Raw genomic sequence first — 15,337 nt, 5'->3', positions numbered from 1 at the left:
AAACCGATAGCGACGCTGCTTTGTGTTCTGTAACATTCGCACAGGGTCAACGTGGACAAGCGAATGCGACGCGACGATGCTTCCCTTCCCGCCATGTGGTCATATTTAGAATGTGGCCTTCACATGAGACGTGGTAATTTCAAACCCATCATAACAACATCTGCAAACAAGTGCCTAAAACATCTGTCACCAATTATCATATAAGCCGAGTTACTTCTAAAAACTTAACAACTAATGAAAATTTATTGCCTGGCTGTCTGTGCTCCACATGGTGCAGCTTCCGTGCTGTTGGACTTCTTCAACTGGATCCGTTCTTATTTTACATATTTATTATTTAACAAAAGTTGCTTTGACTAGATGAGGAGGTCGAAGCGGCTATTATTTCCAAGTGGCAACATGGAAAATCTAGACCGTTCAATTGTATGTAACGAGCTCCGCACACTGCATGCTAGCTATTTTGTGGACTCCCACATCACACTGTCACATCTGATTGCATTACCAGTCTGAGAGGGCACATTTGTTGGGCCAATTAGTGCACTTTCTGGCACAGATGGAGCCCAGAGATCCCCAGAGAGAACAATGGGTCAAATTTAGGTCCTTAAAAAAATATCATCATCATGCATACAGTAGCTTCTGCAAAAAAAAAAAAAAAAAAGCACACCAGGTGCGTGGGTATATTTTTGTGACTATGCCCCCAGTCTATGCTGTGTATGGAAACACATTGTGACTCATCTTCTCGGTGGAGTTAAATATGATGATGGATGGACTGTGTGTTCAGCCTGCTGTCACAAAGAACGAGATTTTGTATTATTTTCATACATAAAATTATACAATATATGGAAACCTCAAGTTGAATGTTTTTGAAGTTGTGGGGTAGAATTGTGAATCCAATTAAAATCTTCCTTGAGCACGAGCAGCTATTTGTTATTTTTTACAGTATTGACCCTTTGCCCTTGCTCATACTCTTTAGAGATGAATGACAAAAAATGAAATTTGAGGTGCTTCTTTGACTCAAATTATTATGACCTTGTCATTCTTTATTAAAATTACAAGAGAGTTGGGAACGTTTTACTTTACTTTTTAATATTTCAATATCACAGTGGGTAACTTACTTTAGAGTGTATGATTATTGATCAGGTCAAATTGCCTCTTGAAACATTGCCTATTTTGTAAACTCCTCAATCCATTCAGACCTCCGCAATTTTGTCAAACTCAAAAGAGCACAATTTTTATTTTTAGTAGAAGACATGCATTGAAAGGAGAACATTCAGAGTGAGATTTGTTCATTTGGCCAACAGTTGATCAAGGCTTTTGGATGGTGAAAGTTTGTTGAACCGCTTGAAAAAGCTATTTTCATATTGATGACATTTTAAATCATCGTAGCGAGCATTGTGTGTCATTAGCCACGCAATAATTTTGTGGGATTTTGAATATAATAGAATCGCACAGCAATTAGCCCAAGGGTTTTTTTTGTTTGTTTGTTTATGACCACGTGAAAAAAATAACCTAACAACAATAATCGTCTATGAATAAATGTCAAGACAATAATATTAGCTTAGCTAAACCACAGTGGCTCATTAAAGTCATAGCAAAACAAAGCTTTTTAAATGTGGCATGGCTGTTGTGATGTTGCGGTAGGTCCTTTTAGCAATTATTTGGGGTTCATCCAACGATCACTCTGCTGCTAATTCGTCCAGAAAGGCAGCGCTTTAGACTTCCATATGGCTTCCCATTACCCTCTTCAGAGAACCTACTGTCACATTCCTACCTGTTATAGCACACTTTGCTTTGTCAAAGTGATATGAATGCCCAGGGAATCACATCTCACTGGCAGCTGGACGTCCGAGTCCTGCAGAGACGCACAGAGAGAGAGAGAGAGAGAGAGAGAGAGAGAACAACGATAAAGCAAAGAGATAGTGGGAGGTAGTGGAGGTTATTGGAGCTCACAGAAGTTAAGCTCAAGTCATTTTTCACAATAGAGACAGAAAGTCGTAATGTGAAGTGAATATGGTGTGCACTGTGAGAATAATGGCCCCCTCCAGATTGTTTGAATAGCCATAAGCCACTCAAAGACAAGACGCAAGAGGCCATTTTCACTCCCGATTGCTTGTTTAGGGTTCGCAGGGATGTGTGCGCACAAGGTCCTTGTGCGCCTGTGTTCCCTGCCATATATGAGGACTCTGTACGTGACACGGTATCAAAAGTCCAGAACGGCGTAATGGTCCTATCGCCACGCTGTTTGCTTTATCTCTTGCCAAGACAACTGAGTTAAATGCAGGCTGTTTCTCGAACACCAGAGTCCATTTTTCCAGTCAGTCAAATTGTCAGCTCTCTTCCTGGCACGCAAAGTAGCATTTATTCAGTTGGGATTTTATTCACGTCTTTAGTTCGCTGTCTCTGGTCTGGCTCATTTGCAGGGGTTCAAGTGCACTTTGATCACGCAGTAAAATTTACAAGTGCCCAAAAATGTGTCAAAGAGAAAAACCACGCAACGTTGCTCTCTTCGCTTATTGGTCACTGAACTGTAAAGAGGAAGAAGGTTTGTCGTATTGACTAGCGGGTGATAAGCAAGGAAAGCAACACAAACAGGAGCGAAACGGACGTTTTCTGGTAAATGCGAACACGATAGCAGGGTACAATGCGCCAACAAATGGCTGAGTGCACTTAAAAAGCACGACTCAAAACACATTACGGGTTAGTCCGTTGCTGAAAATCTTCAGGACCGGAATGTGCTGCGATCAGACCTTCAAATGAAAACAACGTACCAAATGTTGACGTGCTCAACGCAAAAAAACGTCCATCAAACCAATGGTGTTATCAGATTTTTTTTTTTTTTTGATGCCATCTGAAGTGTGGAGCATATCAGAACACCTCACTTGCTGCCGATGCTATCACCAATTCCGCTGCACTTATGCCTGCATGCTGCATTACAGAATGCAAGGAGGAAATGGCTACCAAGGCATTAAGGGTGAAAATGAATTAATGTGCAGGCTCTAGCTGACAGGTCAAATGGCTTTCACATCACGTGCAAAAGTCACTTAAATGCGGACGGAGAAAACCTCTTGCAATTTGACTGGTTGATTTGACCCGCGGCAGTTTGCCTACACCTTTGACCATCTGAATTGCACCGGGTGGGAAATGAACTTGAGTTTGAACAAAATGAATGGCTGCTTGTGTGAATGCACACTTTGGACTAAAATCCTTCCATGTCACTGTTTTCCATCACAATGTGTATCCCATTTGTTCAAGGCGAATTCCACTCTGCTGATGGTTAAGCTTATGTATACTCATCTCGCCAAGGTCAACCTCAAAGTGACAATGTCTTAAATGGAAAGACGCAATGTGCGCTCATGTTGGCAGCTGCGCTGCGTTGTTGTTTACTGCAACAACTGATGGAGCAGCGGAATAAGCACCTCTCCGTTTGGCCTTGGCTTTGCCGTGCAACAATTTCTGCCCAGTGTTGCATGCCAGACCGACACACAAAGACTAGGAATTGTAATTCAGAAATTGCGTTTGGTGCGAATGCTGATACCAAGCGAGAATTCAAAAATACATTTTGTGAGGATACACAGCAGACCATCATCGCCATCATTGTAGAAACCTCGGAGAGGAATCTGATTGAACTAGTAGGGTATGCTCTGAGGCTCTGATTCGAGGCAATTCCATGGCATCTCTGAGGAAAGGTGGTGTAACATAATCGTAAACGTGCGCCTGTCCCAGCATTTTAGGAATGTGAAGTCATCAAAATCTGAAATGAGTTAATATTATTTTGCATACAAAAAAAAAACAGCAATTGACTCATTTAATGTCTTCTTCTAGCAGTGTATTTGCCAGTTACTCGTGCAGGGTGTACCCCGCCTACTGCCCGTAGTCAGGCTCCAGCACGCTCGCAACCCTCGTAAGGATAATGCGGTTCAGATAATGGATGGACGGATGCATTCTGTTTTTATTCACATTTCACACAAAATCCCTTGAGGCGGCACGGTGATCGACCGGTTAGCACGCCGGCCTCACAGTACAGAGGTGCAGGGTTCGATTCCAGTTCTGGGTCTTCCTGTGTGGAGTTTGCGTGTTCTCCCTGTGCCTGCATGGGTTTTCTCTGGGTATTCTGGTTCCATCCCACATTCAAAAAACATCCGTGGCAGTTTACGGGAACACTCTAGATTGTCCCTAGGTGTGAGTGTGAGCGCAGATGGTGGTTGTGTGCCCTGCGATTGGCTAGCAACCAGTTCAGGGTGTACCCCGCCTGCTGCCCGAAGGCAGCTGGGATAAGCTCCAACACGCCCGCGACCCTTGTGAGGATAAGCAGATTAGAAAATGGATGGATGGATGTACAATATCCCTTCCCAACCTCACTGGAAATGAGGTTTGTACATTTAATCTTTGGAAATGTTTGTTTGAAATGTTGAAATGTGCATAACATAATTCATTGCAATTTAATACTGACTATACCCGCCCATTTTTTGACATGTGCACTAATCAGACTTGCTTCGGCAGTTCCTCAGTCATTACTTTTGTGTCAATCACCTTCTCAAACCAACATCATTCAACAGACCGGCGTGCCAATTAAGACACGTTTTCATTGATCGTTCAGAATGCAGGCGAACAACGAGATTCAAATCACATTAAAATACTCATTATTCAGCGTATAAGCGTACTTCAACGTCCGACAGCGACAGTATCATTATGCCGGTGTATAAGTACTGTATTTTGAGAGATACCAATGTGATACTCTGCCAGATCAATATTTTGTCCCGTTTCTCATGAAAATAATTGTAATGGACACAATGCAAATGCAGATCTCTCACCATTAACAGACTGGAGCACTCACATGAATATCCACCCAGCATCACGGCCACGACCTCCACGGAGCATTCCAGCGGGGCTGTGCATTAATTGTGTCTATTAGGCAGTACAAGAGGCCATGAGCAATACCTTTATGGTTGAGTGGCCAGAGACTGCAACAAAGGATGCCTTCATTGTGCACTGTGTTTGTCCAAATGCACACGTACTCCGAAATATACATGTACTGCATGCACCATGTGTGTGAGCATGAACTTGATGATGGATAAAGTGCCTGGAGCAACAGAAAGAAAAAAAGGAAGGCGTGAACCACCCCCAAACCCCTTCCTCCCTCACCGCCCGCCCATGCAGCATCTTAATTCGTGTCTGGCCTGTCTCAGAACACAGAATGCATTATTCACACTGAGCTGGTCAACAATGTTGGGATCAATGAATGACGAACGGAGGAACAGAGGTGGAAAGAAACTGATCTAAATGCGTAGGTGTGAAAGAAACAGGTTGGTACAAGGCATGAAATGAGATTTTTCATTAGGCCTGGTATGCATGATGGAGGGGCGGGGGAACTCAAATGACTAGATTAAAGCTGCAGCCATTGCAAAACTTCATGCATACATAAATTCTTGCTTGGTTCGCTCCCAGAAGGGAAACACGGTATTTGTTCAAATTTCACAACAGAGAAGTCCAAACGCTTCCCACAGTTGCTTGGTTTCAAGACATAACTTTTCGTCTATGTCATCTACACGACCAACGCCCACTGCCAATGTAGTAGATAGTTTGTCCTCTATCTGCGGCCATCGCATGGCAGATGGGTTTGTAGTCCATCTGTTTGCCACTGCACACTTGTAGTCAATACAGCCCAACTTCAAAAACAATTTATTTTTCCATAACCACAACCTTGCCCTAACCTTAACCTTCATGCACACTGACTGTAGAAAGAAAGATTAAAACATACATTTCTCCAGGTTTTCTCAATAATAAATCTAAAGGTCAGTTTCTTTAATCAAACCAATGTGAGGATGATACATCGTCTCAATTTTCCCATTGGTCCCATTTGCTTTCCCAAAGGTCAAATTCCTGTGGTCCAGAAAAAGTAAACAAGTCATAGGGTTGAACATTTTCTTCGATTACTGGCCAGACAGCAAGTGGGGGTAAAAAAAAAAAAAACAAACAAAAAAAAACACATCTACAAATAGTCACTGTTTTTATTTACCAGAAAAAAAGGGCACCGGGACCTTGGCTCAAGTGACACCGTTTAGGTTTTTCACTCTCAAGTGGCAACAATTTGGGTATGGGTCATGGAAGCGTGAAGAGACGAAAACACCTGGATCAAATCCATCCTTTCCACGTGCACCTCAAATAATTGCAAAATACCAATTCTGCAGGTCTAAACCCTCACACAACCTCCTGACAGCTCTTGACCATAAGTCAGGGCGACTTATGGTCAAGAGCTGTCGGTAAGAATCGAAAGAACAAGATCACGGATTCAAATGTCTTAACTTGCGACTAAAAGTTGTATTGTTTTCTTGTTTCTCTTGTACACTACATATTTGAATCTCTGCTAAGAATGTTGATAAGTAAGAGTGAATCGAGGTGATGACAATGACAGTTTCACCCCGGAACACATTTTTTCTCAATTATTTGCTATGAGTAAGATGGTTTGGAAAACCAATTAAAGGGGAAGTCAACCAAAAACAAGCTACAGTTTCCATTTGTTGAGCATATAGGCTCTACTCAATTTTGAAATATTTTTACCCCTCACATTCCTGACTGAGTGGGCTTTTTTCCCCCCTTCACAGTCAAACAATATTTTTCTGTTATTAGTGCTGAAGTCCCATGTCACCCCCATTACTCACAAGCTGTGATTGGAGTAGGATGACTTTAAAGCACAAACGATACACTCATGTTACTGTTTAACGTACAACGCCCTTTGTACTGTAATTATGTCTTCGACAACAGATTGGCGCGTGAGGCATCAAAAATGGTTGGGATGCCAATTACAGATTTATGCGGTGCGTTCCTTAAATGGGTGTGGTCCCCTTTATTGTGAGGCCAAAACTTTCCCCCGAGACTCGAAGCGATCCGATACGCTAAGGATAAGCAATATGGACGAGTCATGCGGCGATGTGGCCTAGCCAAGCGTAAAATTAAAGATGTGTCCGTGTGTCCCACATAAATATGTGAAAGTGAGAAAGAGCAGGGGAGGGAGGTCTGTGATTAAACTAAAAATACTTGATTTGTCCAGTGATTGTGAGTCAGTGAACTGTAATCAACTGCACTCAGCACCAATACAATGAGACTTTTCAGTGTATGCCCCCCCCCCCACACACACACATACACACACACCATCAAATCGATCCGATCCTGGCAAAACTACACAGACAACGGTATTGCAACACACCTTTTAATGAATTGATGAATTTATCAGGGGTTTGGAAAGATCTGATTTGTACTTTTTGGACAATAAAACGCTTCCAAATTAGAATAGTGACAAGACATTATTAACAGTGAATAACAAATTGGAATCCTCATCCCCAATGCTATGTTCTCTGGATTCATAGTGATTGGCGCACCAGAAGCTGCCATGCCACGTCAGAGTTTGGGATATCAACACTGACTGGATCATATTATCAAAAAATATGTTTAGAGTTGTCTTTAATATCTGCTCATCTACAATTATAAATAATCATAATAAATTGCAAATTGTAAGCACTCCATTGTTCAACATTCATTTAAGTTGCGAGGAGGACAATGAATTGGATGACGAGGATCATTTGAAAGCATTTTATTTTTCCAGCAACTGTACTCGTATTGCAGGTCCAAAAAGGTTTCTCGTAGGGGAGTTCCATTTGGAATGTCTTGAGAGCTCTGACTTCAGTCGAATCAAATTACTTTGGGGTGAGAAAAAGCAATTTTACAAGGTTTACTTGATTGGCTACAGGGAAAATTAACAATCAATGTTTCAGAAGTCTCCCTGATGTTGGGACCTCCTGTCTCAATTGCGAGTCCCACGAGCCAATACGCATCCATGTACTTCCTTTGCTGTAAACTACGCAAATCAAGATTGTTTTAAAAGATCAAATCTAATTTATCATTGGCTATTTCACGACACCTGCTCTGGTCCAGCTCCCTCTAGAGACAATGTGTGATGGATGCCGTGTCATCTATCATACATAATGCTGAGCAAAAAGCCAATCAGGAGACTCAGAGCGTGAACACTCTCCTGGATAAACATGCAGGCAATTTCTCACATGGTTAGAATGCACATGGTCCATGTGAGGCAGCGCTGCAGGGCTGCAGGCCACAGCGGTGCTCATCCGTCTTGGTCTGACACTATCAGACTTCTTTACGAAAAAACACTCGGATGGAGTAAATGATTATATTACACAAGGCAGAAGATACGTCAGAGGCAACGTGACCGGCGCTGGTATGTCCCATGTAAAGGGCCATGCTTGATTTTTATCTAAAATGACCGTCCTGTCCCCAGCTGAGACGAGACCGCTGTGCTTCTTTTAACGTCACCTGCTGCTAAGTGTGCTAAAAGTAAGCACGCTGATTTAACCACATATCTCTGCAGTTATTCACCAGCTCGTCAAAGGGGATTCAACCTTCGGCCCAACGAGTTTCTATATTTACACTTCAAGTACGGGTGCTTGAGGGGCAAAAACAAAACAATACAAAAGATTGTCAAAGCATCGATCATGACTGCATCTGATAATATCTTTGTTCCATCGAGCATGACAGCCTGGCCCTCATTCTTATCTTCGCCCAATCAGAGCGCACCATCAAGTAAGCTTCAGATCAATACTCCCTGGCACGTGTTCTTCCTCTCAAAAAGCAGGGAATGAAAACACCACCATGTCAATTTCCATCTTAGCTGTGCCACCATCCACGAGCAAAAAAAGGGCATTTATTGCTCTTTTCTAAAATGTACTTTTAAATGACGTCAACTTAAGTTTGATTTTGTATCGGGGTTTAACTCTAAAAAGAACCAGATGTACAGAGAGCGAAAGAAGATGAATGTAATGCAGTTAGAATAAAAGCCCAGTAAGCAGGAAATTTAAGAGGAGCCTGGGGATGATGATATTACATCAGGCTCTGATTGTGGACGATTTGCTGAAGAAGGAAAAGACACGGAAAATATCAGAGGATGCATTTGGGTGGATACGCAAGAGGCATGCGAACCACTAAGAATGGCTTTGCGGAAGTTTGTAATCAAGGTAGCATAACTTTGCGTCAAATGGAACTGCAGCAGCATGATCGTGCTGGGTATCAAACTAGATTCAAAATTAGTTCACTGATTATGTGTGATGGTCAAACCAAAACAGCCTAAAGTATTACATATACAGTACTGCATATATATATATATATATATATATATATATATATATATATATATATACATATACAGTACTGCATATATATATATATATATATATATATATATATATATATATGCAGTACTGTATATGTATATATATACTATATCCATCCATCCATTTTCCGAACCGCTTGATCCTCACTAGGGTCGTGGGGGGTGCTGGAGCCTATCCCAGCCGTCTTCGGGCAGTAGGCGGGGACACCCTGAATCAGTTGCCAGCCAATCGCAGGGCACACGGAGACAAACAACCATTCACGCCCACACTCACACCTAGGGACAATTTAGAGCGTCCAATCAGCCTGCCATGCATGTTTTTGGAATGTGGGAGGAAACCGGAGCACCCGGAGAAAACCCACGCAGGCCCGGGGAGAACATGCAAACTCCACACAGGGAGGCCGGAGCTGGAATTGAACCCGGTACCTCTGCACTGTGAAGCCGACGTGCTAACCACTGGACTACCGGGCCACCCTATATACTATATATATATATATATATATATATATAGTATATAGGGTGTATATATATATATATATATATATATATATATATATATATGAAAATATCGTACACTCAGGCCACATCACAATATCACTTAATCGATATTTTGCTGCACCCACAAAACATGATCCAAGCCCATGCAAAAAGCATTCAACATCCATTGTCTGAAGTCACACGACATTGTCTGTATTTACAGCATTTCCAAACAATGCCAAATTTTCTGACTCTTGTTTCCTCCATTGATAAGAGACCGTTTTGTAACACGGGACCGAGAGATTTATGCCCACAGCCCTGCCGTGACCTCATTGTTCATTGCCCCATAATTCAAATCTGCTCTGCTGTGTTGCATCACATTGTGGATGACTCATTCCCAAGCTAAACAAGGGGGGCCTCCGAAGCATGCGAATGGCAAAAGGCCGAGCGACGCAGCTCGGAATTTCCCCCATCAATACTGTGGTGATGGACCAAAGTCACGAAAACACACAAACACACAAATACACACAGGATCCAGTTTAAATTGACTCAACTGGGAAGAGGGGAGCCGGGCCTAAGTGCTATTGTAAATGCACTGCAGAGTCAAAAATAATCGTCAGACCTTTTGAGTTTGCCTCTTCCAATCACTTCGGTCTTATTCATTCATTCTGGATCTAATAGCACTGAGTGTGTGTGTGTGTGCGCGTGTGTTTGTATGTGTGTCATCATGTGCCTCACTATGTGCACAGCTGCTAGCCATGACTCTAGCATGTTGGTGTTTAGAGTGACGGCACTTGACATACGCCTCAGGGATCTGTATATGGAGTCTCCGTGTAGAAGGAAAGGCATGCATGTGTGTTTGTGTAATTCTATTGCACAATGAACGTTTACAATGAAAGAGAGTAAGATGAAAGGCATACAGAAGAGGAGATTGAAAAAGGCATTTTGGGTAAAAGATGGATAGATTACTGATGAGTGAGTGAGATGGTTTCCATGAACAGGCTTTGTTTATTGCAGAAAATGCTGTTTTGGGATTCGTGTCAGGATAATAACTTCAGAATCATCATACTTAATAAAACAGGATTATCATGAACAAAAAATGCAAGATGATTTCTCCCTTATTCGAATTTAATATAATTTAACAATTTAAAAATCATCAAGACTGCATATAACCCATTTTTCCTCGATTACCACCTATAACCATTGTATAAAATAACCATCTCCACAATACACAGCACCTTTTTTAAAGACACAATGAACATTTGTTGACTTAACTTTAAAGGGTAGTCAATTTTATAAGAGTAAAAGACAGACATGAAATCATTTCAGGGCCTGCTAAGTTCATTGACCAAAAAAAAAGTGGGCTTGTGAATTACTTTCACCTAAATTAATTAAGACTGATGTTATGTGATGTCATCAGTCCCCCCCAAAAATTACCACCTTGACAATTCAAAATACATTATTTGTATTATACATTACGGATATCCATTAAATCGGCGGAAACTTTAAGTGACATTTAAAGACCCATACACACCTACAAATTAATTTAACTCGGCAATTAATCAAAGGTTAATTGTGATTTCAATTTTGGCTTCTGACAATCATAAACATCATAAACTAAGAAAAACGATGAATGTGCTGTACCGCAGAGTATGTGTTTGCACATTCCTACATTTTGCATGACATACAGTATTTGGTTTTAGAAACATTACCAGTGCTAATGCTAGCAGTCAAGGTAAAATCCCATTGATATGCTAATAGGCAATTAGCATCGAGTTCCGGGAGTGGCATTCGTTCAAATAATAATTAGTCTCCCGCAAACGCTGTATGAACATATACAGACAGGAAATATAACAAAACTCAAAGGCATACACTGTATATAGTCTTTGTAATCCGTGAAAGACTGATGAAAGTAATAAAGCTCAATCAAACCTTCTTCTACTCATGTTAGCTTAATATGAGCGTGTACTTCAGGCATGCCATGCACCACATTGCGAAGAGGCCAAGGCACACACGCACAGTAGGAACACCAGGTACTTGTTTATTTATTTATTATTGCTATTATGATAGGATTATTATTTTTCCTTCAAATTCTGTTTGTTCCTTCAAGTATTATTTAAAGTTGAGTTTCGATAGTTGAAGAAATGAAAAGTTTTAAAAATCAATGAATGATTGTGTTCATTAATTGTGATTTCAATAACGATCTTTTGTTATTGAAATCACAATTAATAACAACTAATAAAGAATTATAATAATAATCTTGATTATTATTTTTCCAGAATTGCCCAATACTACTGTGAATTTTCTTGTTCATCCAAGTCATTGTGTTTGCCGGTCATTGCATTCTCAAGTCATTTAATCGATCTCAAGTGGACTGTTCAGGTTGTCTTCGAAAGACCTTTCACCTCCAATCCGAACACGGTTCATGGGTTCATGTGCATAGACTCGATAGGACAGCTCGAGCCTGAGTGTTGGTGCTTGCACACCCCAACTGTGCATGGTATTACTCTTTTGGCCTCTGCCTGTGACAGTTGTTTGGACGGAGTAGAAAAGATACAGATGATCCCAAAATTTTGCCTGGAACACAAACAGTCCATAGCACGTTTGCTGTCAAAGCATTAACTTTGAATTGTAAAAAAAATAAAATAAATAAAATAAAAAATCAAGTAACACAGTTTAATAACTTCCTGTATCGGTGGAAATATGTATTTTGTTTTTAAAATCCTGCTTTATCCATCTATTTTGTGTGTATTTGATAACATAATTATTCCACATAATAAGTAGATTGAAATCAGTATTAGTTGGTCAAATATAGCCTTTTGTTTGTCCACCAAAACATAAATACCGTACTTCCAGACGATTGGGCAATGCATCTCCGCAGATGCTGTTTAACAATGTGATTACAGTTTCCTGTTGAACAATACAACCATTGAGCTGGATTACGACATGTATCACAAGCGGTGATACACACACACACACACACACACACACACACACACACATACTTGTATAGACACAATTCCACTTCGGAGACAGCAAGAACCTGAGCACCACTTTACACTCTCTCCAAACAATCCAAAAGATGGAGCGTTTTTGCAGGCTTCCCAACAGTTGTACACTTTATGCTGAATAAGATATCTTTCACTTCGGGGTCGGTCTTGTCAAGGCCACCGGTGCAGTCAGTCAGTCAGAGTCCTGAGATTATAAAGCCGGCTACCGAGTCCTGTTGCCCCCCTTTAGCCTGGCAGACGTCTAATCAGGTTGCAAAGTAGCGGCGTCGTGCTCTCACGCTGAGTGAACCTCGAAAGGGGTTGAATTATAGACGTGGCCAGTTTCACGAGTGCGGAGAGAAATGAGTTGTCCGAGGTGGAAAATGCAAGGAGCCGCAGTAGTTCTTTGAGGGGTAATGGATGCTCGAAGGAAGGATGTGTTAACACATGACCGAGTGCTTTGGCTGGGTGAAGAAGACCGTCGAGGATCTGGCCTCATTAATTCAATACAACATAGAGATGTCGTTCAGCACTTGAAAAGGGGGCTTTTGAATGAGGTTAAAGTGGGGTTCAGACTGTGAATGTGGACCATCGTCACATTAGGAAGTAAGGCTTTGAAATCCAGCCTTCTTTCTTCTCACTGGCACTTTACATTATAATCACAGCGAGAAGTTGGCGTTTCGCGGCTTAAGCCGAGGGTGACCTTTTATTTATGTAGAAAAGATTGTTGTCTCAGTGAGCGAAAATCAACCTTCTCCTGGTTTGCCTCTGAGGTGCAAACATTTATCTCGAATTGCATAAATTAGCCGAATAAAGCACCAGTCATGGAAGTGCACATTCTTTCAGAGATTCTTGATAAAGGTGATTTGGTGGAAATCAGCCCCTGGGATCTTTGTCAAGGCATTAGACAGGTCCCGCAACCCTTGACTAACAAAAATAAAGCTTGACAATTGATTGATTTTTTCATTGATTTATTTGATCTTTTCAAGCACACAACAATTGCACTGTGTTTTTTGCATCTGACATTCAAAGCAGCCAATTTTGTGTCTTTAGCCTTTTTTTTTTTAACTTAGTGAGTAGATTGAGAACAATTTGCCCTTGTCCAAAAATCACTTATTACAAAAACGGTTAGCCTTTTTTCTGAATACAAATGCAGGACTCTTATACAGAATACAGTCCAACCTCTGAGACTGAACATAAGCCATTTCCTGACGCTGATTGTCCGGACTTTCCCCTAGGAAAAAATGGTAATTGAATACTCCATTCCCCGGGCAAACTTTTATTCTCGATTAAACCTTCAATAACAACACAGGCAATGTTTTGCGTTACAGTTCAACTGCTGTGAAAGTGTAAAACTAAGTTAACCGCTAGATCAGTGAAAGTGCAGATCCTTTCAGAGCTCTTCGATAAGTGATTTTGTGGAAATCACCTCCAAGGTTCTTTGTCATCACATTGGACTCAGCATTTCGAGTAACCCTTGAATAATAAAAACAAAACTCAGCAGTAGCACGGAGATTCGGTTCTTCCATCCATCCATTTTCCGAACCGCTTGATCCTCACTAGGGTCGCGGGGGGTGCTGGAGCCTATCCCAGCCGTCTCCGGGCAGTAGGCGGGGGACACCCTGAATCAGTTGCCAGCCAATCGCAGGGCTCGGTTCTTTAATTTCTTATTGATTTGTTTATTGTTTTTCAGAACATAAAACTCACATTCCGCTTTTTGCATCTGCCATTCATAACAGTCAGTTGGTTGTGTGTGTTAAGTATTTTTTAATTTACTTTTTTTTTTGGCCAAGTGAGTTTTAACAAGAATACTATGCCCTCACTGCAAAACAATAGCCTTTTTGTATGACTCTGAATGCAGAAGAATGTTTCCGACCAAACACGACCCATTAATATCACGAATGTAAAAATAACAGAACCTTTTAAAAAAATGAATGCTAATAAGCTGTTGTGAACATCAACATTTTGTGCCACTGCGTAACTGTCTACCCCAAATAGAGTATGTATATTATATTAAAAATCTGTTTTGAAAATCAGTTTAGCAATTTTTTTCTGAGAGTAAAATAAAATTGTTTTGAACGTGATACATGATTAACAATTGGCTACCTCTTGCAAGATAGCTTCATTGACTTTTGATGTCTGATTTGAGACCTCTTCATCATCAGCACTACCTAGTTTATTACAGGCTATTCATGTATAATGCCCCCCTTAACATTCTGCCATTGGCTGACTTTCAGTTTCCGCTTTTGTCACATGGCAATTTGTGTCACGTCCAGTATTGTATCTATAGGGAGACTCAAAAGCTTGCCAAGCGATTTAAATTTACATGCAACCCTTCCAGTCTGCATGTTACTGGTTCAGAATGACGTTATGATCACGCAGCAGCATCGAGCGCATCCTAAATTCTGGACTCTGTCATGTGACGACAATGTGGAGCAAAGAAAAGAAGCAGAAGGAGAAGTGCAAAATGGAGCGTGAAAAACTGCACTGCAGCAACTCTCTGACTTGACTCAAAGTTAATTTTGAGTTGTCGTTCTTTGACGCACTCTCGTAGTACGTTGAGGTCAAGAGCTGTCACCAAATTATTGCGTCAGGGTGAGATTCTGGTCCAGGGTCAGGCCCCACCCAAAACTTTTTACAGTTCCTGCGGTGAGAAAACATATGGAGGATGCAGGCCGCCCTAAATATGCTTGAC

At 41.2% G+C, this 15,337-nt stretch overlaps 1 protein-coding gene across 1 annotated transcript in view; it reads right to left on the bottom strand.

Moving 5' to 3' along the window:
• Positions 1 to 15,337, bottom strand: part of adgrl3.1 (adhesion G protein-coupled receptor L3.1) — a 150,569-nt gene that overhangs the window by 130,363 nt on the left and 4,869 nt on the right. The window contains exon 2 of the mRNA XM_086119558.1: positions 1,769 to 1,849. The gene's annotated coding sequence lies outside the window, so the exon portion shown is untranslated. The remainder of the gene's footprint in view (positions 1 to 1,768; positions 1,850 to 15,337) is intronic.

This window comes from Hippocampus guttulatus, chromosome 9 (assembly GCF_054856545.1).
Source record: "Hippocampus guttulatus isolate MCC_2025c chromosome 9, RoL_Hgut_1.0, whole genome shotgun sequence".
Classification (NCBI taxonomy): Eukaryota; Metazoa; Chordata; class Actinopteri; order Syngnathiformes; family Syngnathidae; genus Hippocampus; species Hippocampus guttulatus.
This window is presented reverse-complemented; position numbering and strand designations above follow the sequence as displayed.